General features: G+C 39.7%; 1 protein-coding gene and 1 long non-coding RNA gene across 8 annotated transcripts in view; both read left to right on the top strand.

The window, feature by feature from the left end:
- LOC143740275 (uncharacterized) overlaps positions 1-20316 on the top strand; it is a 231033-nt gene that overhangs the window by 9700 nt on the left and 201017 nt on the right. The gene's annotated exons all lie outside the window — the stretch shown is intronic.
- Positions 2284-20316, top strand: part of psip1a (PC4 and SFRS1 interacting protein 1a) — a 125318-nt gene continuing 107285 nt past the window's right edge. For 4 of the 7 annotated variants that reach the window (XM_077232363.1, XM_077232360.1, XM_077232357.1 and 1 more), the window contains exon 1: positions 2284-2435. The gene's annotated coding sequence lies outside the window, so the exon portion shown is untranslated. Of the gene's footprint in view, positions 2436-10407; positions 10518-20316 lie in introns of all 7 variants that reach the window. The other 3 variants (XM_077232358.1, XM_077232359.1, XM_077232364.1) reach the window with 1 other exon arrangement.

Raw genomic sequence — 20316 nt, 5'->3', positions numbered from 1 at the left:
AGCCTGACAAAAATGACGCAATATTGATGTGCGCATGCGCAGTAAGCCTTGGTAGGACGATCTGACGGGTAGATTGGAATGTCAGGACACCGGCATGCATCTCACGCTGATCACCGGTGATCGGTACTGCGCAGATTTTTCTCATCTCAAAGCCTATTATTTCAGGTGAAGCCAGGCGCATCTCAAACGAGCCTACACACAAATCCCAGGCGATCACACGCGAATGACGATTTGCACATCATGCATGGATAAACTCGAACATTTTAAAAATTCAAAAGTTTTTGTGCACAGTTGTATCTACGAATTGTGTTTTGCATTTGTGAAATGTATTTTATGAATGTATACTTTTATTTTGCGCACGTGAATTGCTTTTTGTGAATATAATTTTTTCACGAAAATGAATTGTGTTTTATGAAATTAGCTACGCATTGTGTTCACCGTGTTTTTGCGTGAATTGGCAATGAGACCGATCTGCTTCTAAAAGGTTAAGAATTTTTTTCCCCTTTATTTATTTTATCTACATGGGGGTTGAGTGTGGAAACGGAGGAGCTGATAATACTTAGCGCCGGATGAAGCTTCAGCCTCTAGGCGGGTATAAGAATTAAAGGTATTGTAGGTAGAAATCCCCAAAAATACTTTTTTCAATTTTTTTTCAAATGGTCTTTATATATCAATGCATAATTAAAATGTAAGTACTCTGGAAAAGAAATTATAAAAATCGAGTGTCTGTAGTTCTGTCAGGACTGTAATAAACACAGCTCATTATTCCATTCGGGACGAAAGAAATGATTGGCTGGGGCAACTGTCACTCTCCCTCGCTACCATGGATACCACCTCAGGAGCAGCCCAAATGCGCGCACCCGTTTGAAGAGGCATGGAAGCTAGTAATAACAATTATGGCAGAGAAAGAACAGTCAAAATTCTCAGTAACGTTACCTGCATATAGAGGCAGCGAAGTCAAACAAGTTAAAAAAAGGAAGACAGTATTTGAAAAGGCTATGAACAAAAAGTCTTTGGATAAATAAAGAAATCATACGAGAGTCAATATCGGCGTGGCTTTCCAGCGGTGGCGACTACTGAGGGATCTCATTCTCAAGGGGCTGAAAAGTGACTCCATGATGGCTTTATTTCTGCTGGACAGGTAATCTTGCTGTTTTCATTTTGATGGTATTTATTTTTTCATGAAGCATGTATCACTAGCACACGTAGCTACCTAATATAGCTACCTAACGTTACGTAGCATAACTAACGGTACTTGCTTAGCTATGACAGTGTAACTTTGGTGTCGACTGGTATAACGTTACTGAGCCAGGGTTGAGACGATAAATAAGCAATAGGCCCATCTGCAGTTGAAAGCTGTTTTGTTTAATTTCGCCAAATTTAGGTTAAAAAGTTTAGGGGATCTATTTTTATACCTAGCTTTACCCTCTGCCTAAACTTTGTTCCTATGTTCACCGTGAACTGTACCTGCTCCATTTTTTCACGTTTGGTTTGTTGTTATATGCTCTACATATGTTTACCTATGTCTTTATGTTGTATTTGTATGTGCTATACAATATATGTTGTGTGTGTGTGTGTGTGTGTTATATTATCTTGAGTCTGCAATGCAGTTGTGAGAAGGTGTTTGAGTGTAGGCTATGTTACTCAGTTTATCTGTAAACAATCTTATGTTATGAATCTTACAAATTCACCTTCATCAAAGTGTGACTGATAGTAACGGCAAACGTGTATCAATGAAGCTATTTATAGCTTTGCCTTATATTGAGTTTGATTCCGTTACGAGCTAGTAAAATATTTTAAACTTTACCAGTATCGATATGCGAGCTTGATAGTGAGTACTAACTGTCATGTTAATTGTTTATATTCATACTGATAAAGTTAGTTATTTTATTATTTGTGATTCTGACATGATGTCACTACATCTGGTAAAGCTGGTAAACGCGTCCGACTCCTCAAACTGAGCGAACCATAGACCTCATGCGAACGGCCGGGATCGCGCGTTCATTTGTTTTGGGGGCGTGGCTTTGGAAGGAGCCGAGAAGGGAGGGGGTGGGAGTTAATGGAATAATGAGGTGTGTTTATTGCAGTCCTGAGAGGACTACAGACACTCGATTTTTATAATTTCTTTTCCAGAGTACTTACATTTTAATTATGCATTGATATATAAAGACAGTTTAAACAAATTTGGACAAAAAGTATTTTTGTGGCTTTCTACCTACAATACCTTTAAGGGTGATTCATTGCATTGTTGGTGGAGTAGCCTAAGGTTGGAGAGGTAGGTTGTTGTCAGTGGTCCATTTGGGTGATAGGTGGCGGTAATGCACTTGTCTGCGATCCGCCGCAGAAGAAGAAGAAGAAGAAGAAGAAGAAGAAGAAGAAGAAGAAGGAAACACGAACACGCTGAATCGGTGGAGGAAGCTTCTTGAATAAACAAGGTATTTACAAATAATGGCATACATTTAATGAGGTACATAAAGACGTATTTCGAGATGTCCAGCACATGTATGTTCATGGATTATGTAGCCACGTTGTGTCGATACAGTGTTAGAACAGATACGTGTTACTCGTGTGTATTGACAATTCTTTCTAAGCTACAGTGTATCCAGTGACGTGATTTCACAGTAATTATGCATGGCAACAGTCATATCAGTGTGAAAGTAATTTTTTATCGGTGTTGGAGCCTTATTTTACGAGCGGTTTAAGTGCTATGCGACGCGTTTAAGTATTGAGCAAAAAAATAAAAAAAGGTATGAGCTGAAAACGGAGACGTGAAACATAGAGGTGAAAGAATATTCATCACATGTCTAATATGAAAACACTATAATCCAGCCAAGGCCAAATTATGACAAACAGGATTGGACTGGGACTAAAAATCGGCCCGGGCATTTTGGCCCAGACTGGCCCACTACATATAATCATAAACACAACCGATCTTTTCACGACCCCTGAATATGTATACTAACTCCTATTAAAACCACTATGCCACGTAGCCTAATGAGTGAGTAGGAATGAGTAAGAGTTAATGGATGAAATAACTATTAATTGTAAAATACAATCGACCTACCGGTATTCCACAATGATGAATCCTAAAACAAGCTATAAGCTGCATTGGCATAGCAATACCAGTGTTTGACACAGGATTTTTGGTAAATCTGTAGTGGGTGGACCTCTGTCCCTTTAGGGGGATTCGGGGGAGACCCCACCCCCGTTAGAAAAAATGGTGCTTTTTAATGTTAAATTCATCAATCTGGTGCACTTTGAGAGTTAAAAATTAAGAGCTCCAATCCATAATCAGTGTGCAAATTGAAAAAGAAAAACTCAAAACTCTTTTAGCTGTGATATAGTGTCTGTCTGCATTACACTACTACATAATAATAGTTATAATATTAATTTTATGACAGTAATAGCCATATATTGTAAAACAAATGCACTGAAAAATAAAAGGAACTTTCATAATCAATTTTGTACTTATTTCCATGCTTGAAAAAGATAAACACATGATCTTTTATTTTGGCGGAAACATGGTTTACAAATGCGTCTCATTACAATTCTAGTAAAATGCGTAATCATCAACTATGCCGATGTGTAAATAATGCGTAACTGGGTGATGGGTTCCTACACTCATCGCCTCAGTGTTCTGAAAGTTGCCTAGTTCTGCATACCACATTTCTCTACACTCACTACACTCTACTCCTCCCCAATATCATCATCAGACACTTGAAGGGCCTGTTTCTTTTTTTAACGCTATTTCTCTGCACATTCCTTGCGTTTCTTCTCCATCTCTGACTATTTTGACAGATACACACTGACACTGCTCACGCGCGCTCAGAGCCCAAAGGGGGAGGAGTTTAAAGATGTGATTGGACCAGCCCAGTGCCAATCAAGAAAAGAACCAATGGGCCGCTGATCTACATGTTTCATGGGCCGGTAAAAAAAAAAAAAAAACCGACTTTTTTGTCCAGTGCATTACACCGGCACAAAGATCCCCGCACCGCCAATTAAGCAAAACTAAACGAATGGGCCGCCGATATACGAGTATTATGGGCTGTTTAGACAAAAAAAAAATGTTTTATATTTTTTTTAAAGAATCTGTATCGGCTCAAAAAGCACGTCGGCCCACCGGGAAATTGCCCGGTATGCCCGATGGCCAGTCCAGCCCTGATGACAAACAGAAATGATTAATAAATTGCTTAGCTGGGTCTTCAGGCTATGCAGTCTGCTAATTCACCTCACATCCAGATTTGTTCTTTTGTTTTGTCCTGTCACATCCCTAATCTGAAGCTATGCTTTGTTTTGTCCTGTCACATCACTAGTCTGAAGCTATGCTATGCAGTCTACCAGAAACAGAAATTATTAGTTCACCTCTTGAGTCTTCGGGTCTGAGTCATTTGTTCATCCTGTGACAACTCCATAGGCTAAAGACCAGCTTAATTTAGCTAAACAATAATTTCAGGGACATTGTGAGATACAAGCACATTTTTTTTTCTACCACGCATTATAATAAAGGCTTTGTAAAACTGCACAGATTTTCCATTTCATATAGATTTGAATGACACATACACCCATAGGCGGCCTTACCTATGTTTCACCCATTTCAATTGAAATGGGCCCCGCCCTCCAAGGGGGTCCCCAAAACACCAGCAAAAATCCCATTAATTTTCTCCATAGGATATTGATTTTCAGCCATAATGTCTAAACCATCCGAGGTAGACTGACCACAAGCTACGAGATTGTGAAACGAAAGTTTCTGCTCCTATAAAAACCACAAGTCAGTATGAAATCAACATTATTTTAAGAAAAACGTGTTTTATTTGCGATCTTCTGGAGAAATAAATTTTTACTGTCTATGGAAATACTACACTACCCACAATCCTAAGCATAACACTGAGGTCTCTAATTCTCTAAACCTCCCCCGAGAAAGTGATCTGAAGCATAATACTGGTAGTTTATTTGTTTAGAAATTTGCCTTTTTTGCCGTTAAGTTAAAATGTTATTTTGAGCAGGAAAAGAATTTTAAGAGGAAAATGAAACGTAGCCTACATATGCCAGTGGTGCTGAAAAACGAAAAAGATATTGGACAACAAAAGAACGCTTTATTCAGTCTACCAAAAGTGACCTCTTTCTCTGGTCCAGGCGAGATGACAAAATCGCTGGACAAAGACGAACTTATCAGGGCATTCTCAGCACTCAAACGCTGTTTTTTCCCCCCAAGTTTTTTTGATAAGATGAAGTCTATATAACTTCTTAACTGGCAACTGAAAATACAGTAGATAAGAGTTACATCATGTAGTTCTAAACAAATTCTACAGAATTAAACTGTGGCATTCACTGAAAATCACTAAACTGTGTTCATCTGTACACCAGAAGTTGATGGACCTTCCTCCTACTGTTCTTCCTCTCTCTGGGGACGGGGGAGAGATAAGAATATCCGTTTATACTTAGATATAAACTTAGATTCTATAGGCTACTCCACATAAATAATGTGAAGAAATGTAAATGTGTAGATTGTTTGATGTGTAGACACATAATATTAACATTTCCTCTGTAGGCCTCTCTGTGGCAGCAGAAATTGTTTCTTCATCCCCATCGTCCTGTGAAGATGAGCATTTGGTTGAGCACATTTTATAATACTATTTGTCATAATTTCTGGTGTATTGAGTAGGCTACTTACAACTGTCTGGGGTTCTGTTGGGACAGGAGGCTCCAAAAGAGAGATATAACCATCAGAATCTGTTGGGAGCAACAAAAAACCCAACCCAAAGTAAAATATATGGAAATATCAAAAACAGCCTATATAAAAAATAACACATATAGGTCCTTCTCAAAAAATTCAATTAATAATTTTCCATAATGTAATGATTAAAATTAAACTTTCATATATTTTAGATTCATTGCACACCAACTGAAATATTTCAGGTCTTTTATTGTTTTAATACTGATGATTTTGGCATACAGCTCATGAAAACCCAAAATTCCTATCTCAAAAAATTAGCATATCATGAAAAGGGTCTCCAAACGAGCTATTAATCTAATCATCTGAATCAACTAATTAACTCTAAACACCTGCAAAAGATTCCTGAGGCTTTTAAAAACTACCAGCCTGTTTCATTACTCAAAACCGCAATCATGGATAAGACTGCCGACCTGACTGCTGTCCAGAAGGCCATCATTGACACCCTCAAGCAAGAGGGTAAGACACAGAAAGAAATTTCTGAACAAATAGGCTGTTCCCAGAGTGCTGTATCAAGGCACCTCAGTGGGAAGTCTGTGGGAAGGAAAACGTGTGGCAAAAAACGCTGCACAACGAGAAGGGGTGACCGGACCCTGAGGAAGATTGTGGAGAAGGACCGATTCCAGACCTTGGGGGACCTGCGGAAGCAGTGGACTGAGTCTGGAGTAGAAACATCCAGAGCCACCGTGTACAGGCGTGTGCAGGAAATGGGCTACAGGTGCCGCATTCCCCAGGTCAAGCCACTTTTGAACCAGAAACAGCGGCAGAAGCGCCTGACCTGGGCTACAGAGAAGCAGCACTGGAATGTTGCTCAGTGGTCCAAAGTACTTTTATCGGATGAAAGCAAATTTTGCATGTCATTCGGAAATCAAGGTGCCAGAGTCTGGAGGAAGACTGGGGAGAAGGAAATGCCAAAATGTAGAGCTGCATGCAGGGCTGGGGGATATATCGATATAAAAAATATATCGATATATTTTTAAATGTGATATGGAATTAGACCATATCGCATATATCGATATAGTTCAAATTTGCGCTATGATCCTTGCTCCAAGCAAGCTGCTGACTGCTTTTGTAGAAGTATACCGTGCATTCTAGTTGCAGTTCTGGCGCCCCCATCTCAACAGCCTAGTGTACAACGCGACAAATACTCGCATCAAATGTTGACGCAGAGGAACGGGACACAGCAGTTCAGTGAGTTTACAAAAGTTCGTTATTTGCATGTGCTTTAAATCCTTGCCGGTTAAACATGTCATTCACTGCTGATGCGCCGTTCTAACATACGCTTTACTGAGCGCGAACAACACCCGACGCGCACATGCACTAAAAGCCTGTCTAACAGCGCCGGGTTACAGGACCAAGTTATCTTTCGAGTCTTATTTCGCTAATACTCTCAAATACACACAAGGCTACATAAAGAAAGTTGGTTATGTCTAAACTGAAAGCAAACTGAGAAAATTGAGAGAAATCTGCTTGTCAAATGCGTGTATATTAGACGCGTCGCGTAGAGGTCTTAAGGAGACCGTTGCCCAAATAGTAAACATGCAGCCGCTTGTCCTTAAAGGGAGGATAGTTCACCCAAAAGTAAAAATTCTGTCATTATTTATTCACTGTAATATTGTTCTAAACCTGTATTAAACCTTGTGCTGAACACAAAAGAAGATATTTTGAAGAATGTGGGTAACCAGACAGTTGCTGGTCCCCATTGACTTCCATAGGAAAAAATATACAAATCACTGGGGTACATCAACTGTTTGGTTACCCACATTCTTCCAAATAACTTCAACAGAAGAAAGAAACTTATTCAACTGAAGAAAGAAACTTATTCAGGTTTAAAATAACTTGAGAGAGTAAATGTTGACAATTAAATTTTTTGGGAGAACTATCTATTTAAAGTTAATAAAAAGAAAGAGGAAATCACTCACTGCTCTTGACTGAGAACTTTAATAGTAGCTTTAATAAGAATCAATTTATAATTTATACAGTGAAGTCTATATTTGGCTTTGACTTTGACTGAACATTTGCTCTCACTTTGAGGAAAAAATATCAGGATATATATCGTATATCGATATTCAGCCAAAATATATCTGGATATGACTTTTGGTCCATATCGCCCAGCCCTAGCTGCACGATTATGACAAAAATCATAATTGCCGATTATTCCCTTGAAATTGTAATTGCGATTATTAATTACGATTATAACAATTTGGATTGAATATATATAGGCATATTATAATACATGTTTACACAAATATTGTTAACACACACAAGTACTGTTCCCCTTTACTTAACATACACATAAATTGTAAGAATGACTCATAGTAAAGACTAGAAAAACTTTAGGACTATGCTAAAGCAATTAAAAAGCAGTCCCAAACTAGTTTTTGTTAATACAATGTTGATATGAGCCACCACATTCATTTGATAATATAAAAAATAACACAAAGTGAAAATAAAGTGACGTTTTTGAAAGGACAGTTACCATGGTAAATACACAATACTAACAAGAACTGTTAATCAAGCTCCTGGTGAATAGAATGAAAATCATACCTGCATGCAAATCCTTCTCAGCTAACACGTGATTTATTGGTATTTTACTTTTATTTCGTGACTTAATTATTTGCATTGTAACGACGTTGCATGCACGTAGTTTCTTTTGCACTTTATACAGTGAAGCGATACACAGCGCGCGCCGCCGCATTTGCGCGTGCAATCGAAGAGTGCGCGCTACGAGCACAGTATGACGGCTGACAGGACATTAAAGTCCGTTTTTCTGAGGTGAAAGACTTTTTATTTCATCGCACACTTACATCACTGCCTGGTATGTCATTTTGGTGAGGGGGGCGTGGTCTCGTGAAGTCTGTAGTGAGAGACGAGTCAGCGAGCTTTGCGGTGAGTAAGTAGGTCAAGTGCAGATGATGAACACCTGTGTCTGATTGCAGTGATTGCCGTGGAGACCGCATATAAGCTGCCAGGAAGGAGAGAGCGAGAGAGAGAAGCTCCTGGGACTCGCACGCGCCCCGGAGCCGGAACCCGCAGTGTACAAACGGATTGGAAAGAGTTTTTGACTGAATGGACTGAGTTATTTATGCAACGGGAAGAGTGGTCGTTTGACTGAACCTTGAGAGCTGGAGACATACAGCGAGAGCGGGTACAGCGGGCAGAGTGTTTTCGTATTTAAATGCTGTAGTGCTACACTACGGTGAAGGCGCACGAGCGTGAGTGTGAGTCCCAAGTTCGCCGACCCTGTCTTCTCCTTCCTTCACCCACATACACTGAAATTGACTACACTGGTGCCGAAACCTGGGAAGGAGAAGACCGCCGCCGCCATGCAGAACCCGCCGGGAACGCCATTTGCGGACCTCATTCAAACGCTCGGACGAGTCCGGCCGGCCCTTCGTCATGGCGCAGCAGCTCCGGGACTCCTGCCGCAGATGGCTGATGGCCGACGGAGGCGACGTCGAGGATGTCATCAACAACGTGGTACTGGAACAGTTCATCGCCAAGCTGCCCAAGAAAACCGCGCAGTGGGTCAAGTACCCACAGTCAGTGATGGTCTTGGGGTGCCATGTCAGCTGCTGTTGTTGGTCCACTGTGTTTTATCAAGGGCAGGGTCAATGCAGCTAGCTATCAGGAGATTTTGGAGCACTTCATGCTTCCATCTGCTGAAAAGCTTTATGGAGATGATTTCATTTTTCAGCACGACCTGGCACCTGCTTACAGTGCCAAAACCACTGGTAAATGGTTTACTGACCATGGTATTAATGTGCTCAATTGGCCTGCCAACTCTCCTGACCTGAACCCCATAGAGAATCTGTGGGATATTGTGAAGAGAAAGTTGAGAGACGCAAGACCCAACACTCTGGATGAGCTTAAGGCCGCTATCGAAGCATCCTGGGCCTCCATAACACCTCAGCAGTGCCACAGGCTGATTGCCTCCATGCCACGAAAGGATTCCCGACCAAGTATTGAGTGCATAACTGAACATAATTATTTGAAGGTTGACTTTTTTTGTATTAAAAACACTTCTTTTATTGGTCGGATGAAATATGCTAATTTTTTTAAATGGGAATTTTGGGTTTTCATGAGCTGTATGCCAAAATCATCAGTATTAAAACAATAAGAGACCTGAAACATTGCAGTTGGTGTGCAATGAATCTAAAATATATGAAAGTTTAATTTTTATCATTACATTATGGAAAATAATGAATTTTATCACAATATGCATTTTTTTTTTAGAAGGACCTGTATGTAGACCTCTTACATTTTATGAAGGCACTTAAATCTTTGGGAATGACTCTCTGATGAAGTCCCTCCAGGAATTCCCTCAGCCATTGGCCTTCCAGCATTCAGGCTCAGGGCCATCGCCATCTCCTCTGCATCTCCGTCCCCTCTGCATCTCCATCTCCATCTCCTCTGTATCTCCATCTCCTCTGCATCTTCATCTCCATCTCCATCTTTGCGAGCCTCTTCCTTCTTTCTGTTGGCTGAGTAGAAGTCAAATGAGAATGAACATTTAATTGTGTTAATTAGACCTATGTCAAAAATGCTGCTGCACTGCAAGACACTGGATGCTATTTAGTTATTTAAAATGTCAAATGTTTGTAAAGTCAGGTAGCCTTCATCCATGATATGCTCAAGCCTTACCTGATTGAATTGTTTTTACATTTCATTTTCAGCTGCTGCCATGTTCTGTTAATGCCTGCAGGATTGCACCTACATGAAAATTTAAATTAGGTTGAATAACATACTGTTCTTCCAGTTTCACCTCTGATATTACAACAGTTGGGTAAGTTACTCTAAAACAGTTATTAATTACTAACTACAAATGACATCTTCAACAGTGTAATTAGATTAATGTAATAATTAATTAAATTACAGTTTTTAGATTACTTGGTAATTACACCCAACACTGTATAACAGTAATTAAAATTTAAACTTACGCATTGACTCAAGCAACTATTTTCTCCCAAACTAACTCTCTCGATCGCCGCTGCTGCCCTGTTGCCTAAAAAAATGTATTGCGTACTGCTGGTGAGAAATATGCAGACCACTTTTTGTCTGGCGCTGTTACCATGGTGACTGGATAATATCTGTGCTCCATTATGGCTTTTTATAGTTGTGGTGCAACTATAACTCAGTCAGTCAACTTAGAGTTGATTGAACTTACTCATTTCAGCTGTTCTGAAAGTCAAGTCAAGTCATCCTCTTTATATAGCGCTTTTAACAATGTAGATTGTTTCAAAGCAGCTTTACAGAGATAAACATATAATTTAAGGTAACAGAGATTGTTTTGGTTTTATAGTGGTTCTTGAAAAATGTTTTTCCCAGCTAAAGTTAGTTTTGATTGATTCACTTCCGTCTAAATGATCATTTGTTATTAAATTAGGGACCGCTAAGACGACACCGTTCTCTCTAAACAGACTTTAAACGAGAACCTGTGATAGACGCTGATGGCGTTCACATGCGCATTAAGAATTGATTCTATAGTTATGTGCGTTTGAATATATGTGCGCAGTTTTGTAATTCCTTACAAACCATGCCTAAACAAACTACTTGTCTATAAATTTTGATGCAGAATTTTATTTTATCTTATCACTTTGGGTAGGTACGCGAACCGAGAAACTTCATCAAAACCGAAACCGAAAACTCAGGGTTTCCCATCTCAGGGTAATGCTTTCTGTACACCTAAAGACTTTGAAAAGATTTAGAAAAGACTTTATAAGATTATCAGCTCACATCTAAAGACTTGGGTTCACAGTTTTTAGTCTCAGACTAAAGACTTCCGATAATATCAAACATGTTTGATATGAAAGACTAGAGAAAGACTGGCATAAATCGGGTCGCCGACTGCAGATTATCACCTCACATTTAATGATCGAGACGATGGGAGCGCGCCGAGACTCCAGTAAGATTCCTAAAGACTGCCGGTCTTTAGTCTGGGACTGTGAAAATCCTTTGGTGTACGCCCCGCATTAGTCAACTCAGAGTTCAAGTTTTAACTCAGAGTTGGTTGAACCTCCTTATTGAAACAGGCCCCAGGTGTACTAAGTGCTGTTTGTGTTCGATTCTGAAATTTTTGGAATCAATGGAGTCGATTACAAGAATCTATTCCTCAGTTATTTTTCAAATCTTTTTTTTTTAAGAATCGAATCTCGCTGTTACCACATAATATAAAGTGCGCAGAAAGTAGCCTTCTCATAATATGAAGCTTCATTTCTAATATGAAGATACATATCTATAGCTCTGATTGATTTTAAATTGTAATTTTGGCTGCCCGTGAAATGTGTCATAGCCCATAGCTCAGCAGTAAATACACTATTTAAAATGCTTTTGCACAGAATGTGGAAAGCAAACTCTATACTGAAATAACCACAACATAAACATAAACAACAACAAAACTGAAATTAGAGTGAATAGTTTATCTGTCAATCAGATGCGCGTGGAAGTTGCGTTCGTTACTATAGCAACAGTAGACACTAGGGCTGTCGCGGTGAAGGAATTTCCCTTGTGGTAATTTTGAGTTGCTCAATAGCGCAATATACGGTTTTACCGCCATTTATTTATTTATATTTATTTGTTGCTATATAAATACGTGTTATGATGTAGTCAGCATACACAAAAACAATGTAACTAATGTAACCGAAACTAAACAGCGTCTCTGCGTATTGAAAGACGCCAGTTGTTACGCCAACGGACTGTCTTTGAGTGAGTCATTAAACTGTTCATTCAACGAAAACGTTCAAAAAAGCTGATTCCTTAAATGATAGGTGTAATGAAACAAGGTGTTAATTATTGTTTAACTTTGAGCTCCACTTTTCAAGGCTCAGCTGGCCAGCAATGCTTCACCTTTGGGCAAAGCTGAAGCAATGCTTCACTTTATAGAGACCAGTGGCATTGATTCAATGCGTGACTCGCTGCTTTCCCCCCACTGCTTCCTCGCACTGTGTAATGCTGACCAGCGCTGACGCCATTCATGGTAAATACCCTTACACGTTAAAAGGATAATAGCCTAAGACATTTCGCTTTCCTTGGAAACGGCAACCTTTTCACGAATATACATGACTTGACTTCAAAGACAGACGCAGGTAATCGCACGCGCTCAGTCAATCACATTCACTGTCTTTTTAGGCTTAAAGGGTAACTAAACCCCTGGTCAAAGCCTGACTCCACCCACTGGCAATATTTGAAAAATGCTGGAAAAGTGGGCAGAGCCCAGCAGAGATAGAGGCGACGAACCGAGGGCGGGGCTGAGCGGGCTGGCGTGCACCTGAGACCCGCAGTGACAGCTGCTGTCAAACTAGCTAAAATGGAGTGACGCAAATAGCTTTGCAACAGAGTGGTCATTTGAAGTCGAGAACTTTTCTCCCCCACCTTCACCTGAAGTGGAGGAGGGTGAATTGTCTTTGGACACCAGCTCAAACTGCGGTCTTGACTTTGTCGACACCAGAGGATTAACTTTAGCCTAATAAGAAGGAACATAAATTGTGATTAAAAATATATGCTCACTCACATCATGACGCCGCTGCGGTGGTGGAGTCCATGCAAGAAGAGCAGCGTTTGGCAGCGCGAGCTGTGTGGAGAAGCCCATTTCCACCTCCATTGCGTTGGAGAAGCAATCCCACGTAAAATGCAGGTTACACACTGGAGCGATAGGCGAGATTAACTACCTAGGCTACACGAAATAATCTAAATAACTATATAAATGCTATGCTAACTAGATGCTAATATATACAGTATCTATCCTGATCGTTTTCAATACTTGTAATTCCAACTCCTGACTCGCTACAGTAGTTTTGACTGAACCAGATGCTTTTATACCAGGGGCTGCCAAGGGCGTGGTGAGCTCGCACCAAGGGCGTGACCGAGTGACGTCAGAGAGTATTCTATGTCAGAGAGTACCCCTACTGCAGGAGCTTTCCGTTTAACCTGAAGAGGGCAGCACTCAGACGTTTTTACACCATATATTTGAAAATTAAAACACTTTATACCCAAATGTCAAAAAATGTACTCGAATCAATGAACAGCATTTATGAAGCTCCATTCTTACAGATAATTAACTAAAAAAAGTTGTTTTAGTGTTTAGTTACCCTTTAAAGGGTAAGTTCGGCGTTTTACAAGTAAAGCCCTGTTTTAAGATCGTTTCTGATTAAATCGAATGGTTAAGATTAAAATTTGGACTGGAAAGATTAAAAGAATGGTGCAGGCTCCTCCTTGCGTTGAATACAAGGCCAATCTGGTCTGTAAGATCATTATCTTGTGCGAAGGCAGAGTGTCTGTGATGTTACTGGCACGACAAACTTGATCATGTTGATGGATGATTGAAGGTTTCGTATGTGTGTCTCTGCGTTGTGTATTTTTTTCTCTTTCGTGATAGTTGGTTCGGCAGTGGGTCTAGTCGTTTTCTTGAGGTTTTCTTGTGGCTTCATACGCAGCTGACGAGGTCGGTGCGTATGGGTCCCGGACAGTCATCAAGTGGTGTCTGCACTGAATAAGAAAGAAAACAAAAGACAGGAGAGCAGTATTTGTTCACACACTAGGGTTGTAAACTTTTTCAGAGTCTGCTAGACAGTAGAGCAGTATTTGTTCAAACACTAGGGTTTTAAACTTTTCTGAGTCTGCTATTGTGATTCCCTCTTTTCCCTATTTCTTGAACCCTTTGACACCTAAGGAACAGTGAGGTAAGGATGGACTAGGATAGGGCCTATGAGGGAGTCTTCACCGCAGAGTTTGACCCCCGAAGCCTGTTGCATTCGGTTCTTCTCTGGGCTCCTCACTGGTTCCGTGTCCTAACCTATCCCTGTAGGTGGGGGAACAACTCTACAGTGTGTACATTAGTCCAGGTTTCTCCTTCCCTGACACAATACTGCAGCTGCTGCAATCAACATCACCTAATGTGGTCCATGCCACATAGGAATTACTTTCAACAAACAACCGTCAACAAACAACTCAAATTCTGAATTCTCTATGGGAGTTTCTTTTACTTCCCTCGAAGGTGTGTATGTAAGCGTAACACAATCATGAGTCATTTCTCCTTCATCCCCTAACACAAATTCAGTCATTGCAGACATCATACATGAGGATGGGTTTGTGACAGGTGCACGTTGTCATTCATCAGTGTGGACACTGCATGAAGGCATTTTACATTTACAGTCTAACCTAACACCATTACTGATGAAGGGCCTGTGCTGTAGCATAACATTTAAGGCTGTGAGTCTACTTAACTAGTGTCCCCCAAAGGAAGGGTGAGACCGTCACTTTCCTTTTGTTCTATTAAACAAAAATAAGTATTTTATCTCTGTTGTAAGTTACTGGGGAAATTAAGCACTCACAGCCCAAATGGTTAACACATCAACAAGCTGCCCAATGATTTTAATGACAGGGGACGGGCTGCTTCAGAGTAGCAAGCAGACTGAGTAGGAGCTGAGTAACATTGTTAACTTGTTTAAAGTTCTTTTTGTTTTTCCTACACTCTTTTCCCCAATGTCCATGTTTACCACAGTAATAACAACTGCTGCCCTCTCTCTTAGGACATTTGCGTTTCTGTTGACCCTCTGCGTTGACCTTAAAGGATGCTGCTTCAATTTTTACTCTTACCTTGACATCAGAGTCTCTTTCCTAAGTAGCTAACCTGTCCAAGTTGTTTTGCAGGGTTCTAGCGAACCATGTGACTTCTAAGAAAGGCAATGCTTTTCTATGCTCTGACAAAAGACCATCAAACCATGTGCGAACTAGGGGACCATTATCTTCTAGCACCTTCTCTGAAGTGTCAGCTATACCACTGTATGCTGCTGCTGACTGACAAAATCTTTGAGTGTACTCACTAACATTCTCATCTTTCTTCTGTAAACAACTATTGATCTTTGGCCAGTCCATGTTTGGTCCAACAATGTTCTTTAATGCTTTCAGAACTCCCTCTCTCAATTAATCTTTTCTGGCATGTTGTAGTTCAGAAGTAACATCAGACTCAAAACTGTTGAATTCAGATTCAGTTAGAATTTGTGACATCAGCTGTGTGACTTCTGCCAACGACATGTCGTAAAGACGCATTTTACTGATCAATGCCCTTCTGAATTCAGAAAAATCTGTGCGTACTGAAGGTAAGCTTTGGGATAGTCTTTCTATGTCTCTAGGTCCGAGTGCTTTGGCAACAGTTTGGTTTTGGACAACAGAAGAGTTGGGAGAAACACTTTCAGTTCCCTCAATTCCCTGAGATCTTCTTGCGACACATACCTTTACTGAATCTACAGGCTTATCAGTTTCTGATGGGATGTCTACATCTGTTTCAAAGAATGCTTGTAAGTCAGGATAAGTTTCATCTGACTGTTGGTCTTCTGAGTCACATTTGGTTGAGGCCTTATGGCCCACCTTAGTGTGCAATTGTTTATTCTGTTCTTTTAATTTAGCTATACACCTAGATTGTTCTTGTGCAATGGATAAGCTAAATTCCATGTGACAGAAAATAATGCCTTTTATGCTTCTCTTCCTGATACATGCACCCAACACCTTCTTGCATTCTTCAATAGACCATACTTTTTCTGGGTGAATACCAAATTTCTTTCTCAAATCCAATCTGACTGACTCAGTCACTATGGAGTCCATCTGCTCCCCTAACAATAACCTGAACTCACTGTCTGTCCATAAAGGAGTAGCGAGACCACATTTTTCTGTTGTGGGGATTAGTCTAGCATTCCTTCTAAACATTGTTGTGAGTTTTCTTTGTTGCCAACACAAACAGACACTAAAACTTCATTGATCCACAGAGGGTACACTCGTTAACACAGATTACTGTTGTTAAGCTAACCTTCTTTGCCTAAAGCAAAGGATACACAAATTACTAGCAATTTATGCTAAAATCTTCCCTGCCTGAAAAAAAACTTTTGCCACTTCCCTGGCTAAGCAGAGGATAAAACAATATTAACATATACGTTAATCTTCCCTGCCTGAAAATAGAGGGTACAATATATATATAGGCACTTGATGCTAATCTTCCCTAACTTTATAGAGGATAAAACATTTCCCTGGCAAAGCAGAGGGTAAAACAATATTAACATGTACGCTAATCTTCCCTGCCTGAAAAACAGAGGGTACAATATATTAGCACTTGATGCTAATCTTCCCTAACTTTATAGAGGATAAAACACTTCCCTGGCAAAGCAGAGGGTAAAACAATATTAACATGTACGTTAATCTTCCCTGCCTGAAAAACAGAGGATACATTTCATCTCTAAAAGCAACTTTAGAGGATAACTTTAGTTAACAAACCCTACAGCTGTTTGTTAACTTCTTCTCTGATGGCACAGAGGACTAGATTTTTTACTGGTTTTTCAACGGTTTTTTGAATGGAGTGAAACTCACCAAATTTTTGTATAGAAAGATTCCGCCTGGAAATCTTGGTTCAGTTTGAAGTTTTCAATCTGGAGGAAGCTGGAAAGATTCAGTCTGGCAATCTTTGTTTAGCTGGATGTTTCAAAATTCAGTCTGGAGACAGTCTTTGAGCTTTGAAGTTCCAAAAGTTCATTCTTTGTTGAGTTTCAGTTTCTCCATCAGGGTCACAGGGCACCATCTGTTGTAAACTTCTTCCTTCTTCAGTGTAGAAAAACTCAGAAGCGAAAACCAGGAGACTTATTTAAGCAGGATTCTTTATTTGCTGTAGTCTGCTTCGTACCAAAGTCAAGTCTAGTCTCTTACCCAAGTCTAAACTAAGGGAACTTTACATTGTAGTTTATATACATTTCAAGGGGGAGGGATTACATTGTGATGAACAAAGCATGTAAATGAGCTGAAACATGAGCCTAGCCTTCTCGTACTGAGATGGGACAGTCAGGAATATCCCGCTGGGAACCCCAACCGTTTGCAGAGATTTCCTGGTCTCATCATTTATAAACTTTCTCAATATAAAATACTATTGTATTGGAAATCTAAATTAAACATTTAAATAAAATTTGTAATCCTACACAACGAATGGTAAAACACCTGTTGGAACAGCAGCATGTGTCCAAATTTTAATCTTAACCGTTCGATTTCATCAGAAACGATCTTAAAACAAGGCTTTACTTGTAAAACTCCAAACTTACCCTTTAAGTCCAAATCCACGAATCCTCTGTACAAATCACCATGATAAACAGTCTTGTTATCATTATTAACTCATTTAACATTCAATACACATGGTATGGACCACAAAGGGTGGCCTTGTGAAAAAAGAAAATGCGGTTCGCGGTTGCTGTGGTTACATTCCTCTGCGGTTGGCCTGTCAGTAGTGCGGTACTGCAATATTGCGGTTATCGCAACAGCCCTAGTAGACACTCGAATACTGATCTGTGTTCTCGACACATTTTCTTTCAGAATTATCATTGGCTGATAGAAAGAAAGTATAAATAAAAAAATAAAACACTAGAATTTTATTTTAATTAGGAAATAAGATAAAAACCCTCATCACGTCAGACCCGTCGCTATGGGCGGGCCATAGGGGGCCGGGCCCGCCCCAAAAAAAGCTAGTGCCCCCCCACTTAAGGCACAGAGAGAATTCAATTTTAATTTAACTTTAATATTATCATAGTTGCTAATTTTGTGTTGCATTAATGTTGCATTCTTTATCATTAAAATATTAAAAATATAAAGAAACAATGGTGTGATTTAGTTTGATTTATGGGAATCTACACTGCAACAGCTTATCACGGCCTTACAAAATCACGTTAGGCTTCGTACGTGACATACAAATAAGCACCTCAACAGTTACCGCGCATTTTTGAAAGCTATTTCAAAACGAGTTTTCGCCGGCTTACTCGCTTCAGTTCCTTCCAAGTGAAATAATACTTAGATGAGGAGGTTCTGCTCGGAGAAACGCTTCCTCCCGCTGTACTGGGACTGGAGAGAGGACACCGCTGCCTCTACTCAAAGTATCTGTGCGAGTGTATTTGCATGCGTGCGTGTGTGTGTGTCATGGCAATGCATATCCCTCTGTTGACTACTTTAAAATGCAATGTTTGAGAGATGCTTCTAGTGTTACATCTAATATGTTGTGTAGTCAAGTGTTTTATGGATATTCATAACATTGCTTCTGTGTAATGTGGTGTAGGCTAGGCTACCTGGTCATATTGCTGTTGGTTATGTTCAACGTGATGATTACGTGCAGCGCGACTAGAGTTGATTATTAAATAAGTTACTGTAGGCTAATAATAATTGTGCACCCCCCATACATTTCATATGCCCCCTTAAGACTGAGGTCTGGCGACGGGTCTGCATCACGTCATGCATCTATTATGTCGTAGTCCGAGCAGCGCTCAAAAATGTTAACAAGCGTAGTGAATTTTCCCCTTTAGGCTAAATCATGGAATTTATAAGATTATTTTTATAGACTTTAGAAAAGGTATAACAGATCAGTGTTTATCTGTATTGTGTGCTTAAGGTGCAAAAGGAAACTTGTCCAAGATGTAGGCCTAGGCTACTTACTATTTGTCAGTCATATATGCAGGATCACAGAATGAAACATTGACAACAAACATCATTAACCTGTAAGTGAATGAAAGATAATAATCAGCATTATGCGTACACATATGGGTTTATTTGAATTTTTCAGTGCCATAACACTGAATATTCAACAACAGGCTATTATTGATCTGACTGCACTGATACTATTGGATGAAAACTGAACTAAGCTGAACGATGACCGCATTATTTTCTGAAGAACTGCTTAGTAGATGAAATGAACTAATTTATTTAATTGATCTTTACAAAGAAACTGGATCAACACTGAACTGACTTCAGCTGAACAATGACACTATTTACTTTTTTCCTGTTATCACTGTAAAGCTGCTTTGAAACAATCTGTATTACATAAAGTGCTATATAAATAAAGGTAACTTGACAATGAGTTGTTAGAAATACGTTCTTTGCGCGTGACGTAAAAGAACCACTGGATCGTTTTTTTTTAACTGGTTCTTTGAAAAAAACCGTCCGACCGAATCTGTTCGCTGAAATAAGTCGGTCTTCCAGTCATTAGGCTTGTAGCAGCGCTATAGAGACCGATCAGTGAATGACATCAAAGTACGGAGCGATTGGTCAAGCTGATTGGTTGATCAGCTGTTCTGAAAGTCAAGTCAAGTCATCCTCATTTATATAGCGCTTTTAACAATGTAGATTGTTTCAAAGAAGCTTTACAGAGATAAAAATATAATTTAAGGTAACAGAGATTCGTTTGGTTTTATAGTGGTTCTTGAAAAATGTTTTTTTCCAGCTAAAGTTAGTTTTGATTGCTTCACTTCCGACTAAATGATCATTTGTTATTAAATTAGGGGCCGCTAAGACGACACCGTTCTCTCTAAACCGACTTTAAACATGAACCTGTGATAGACGCTGATGGCGTTCACATGCGCATTAAGAATTGATTCTATAGTTATGTGCGTTTGAATATATGTGCGCAGGTTTGTAATTCCTTACAAACCATGCCTAAACAAACTACTTGTCTTGTCTATAAATTTTGATGCAGAATTTTATTTTATCTTATCACTTTGGGTTGGTACGCGAACCGAAAAATTCCACAACGCTTTATCTGTAGAGTGGTATAGGGATCCTCCATAGGGAGAGGC

Source organism: Siphateles boraxobius, unplaced genomic scaffold (assembly GCF_051911475.1).
Source record: "Siphateles boraxobius isolate OS27281-9 unplaced genomic scaffold, OSU_SipBor_1 17, whole genome shotgun sequence".
Classification (NCBI taxonomy): Eukaryota; Metazoa; Chordata; class Actinopteri; order Cypriniformes; family Leuciscidae; genus Siphateles; species Siphateles boraxobius.
This window is presented reverse-complemented; position numbering and strand designations above follow the sequence as displayed.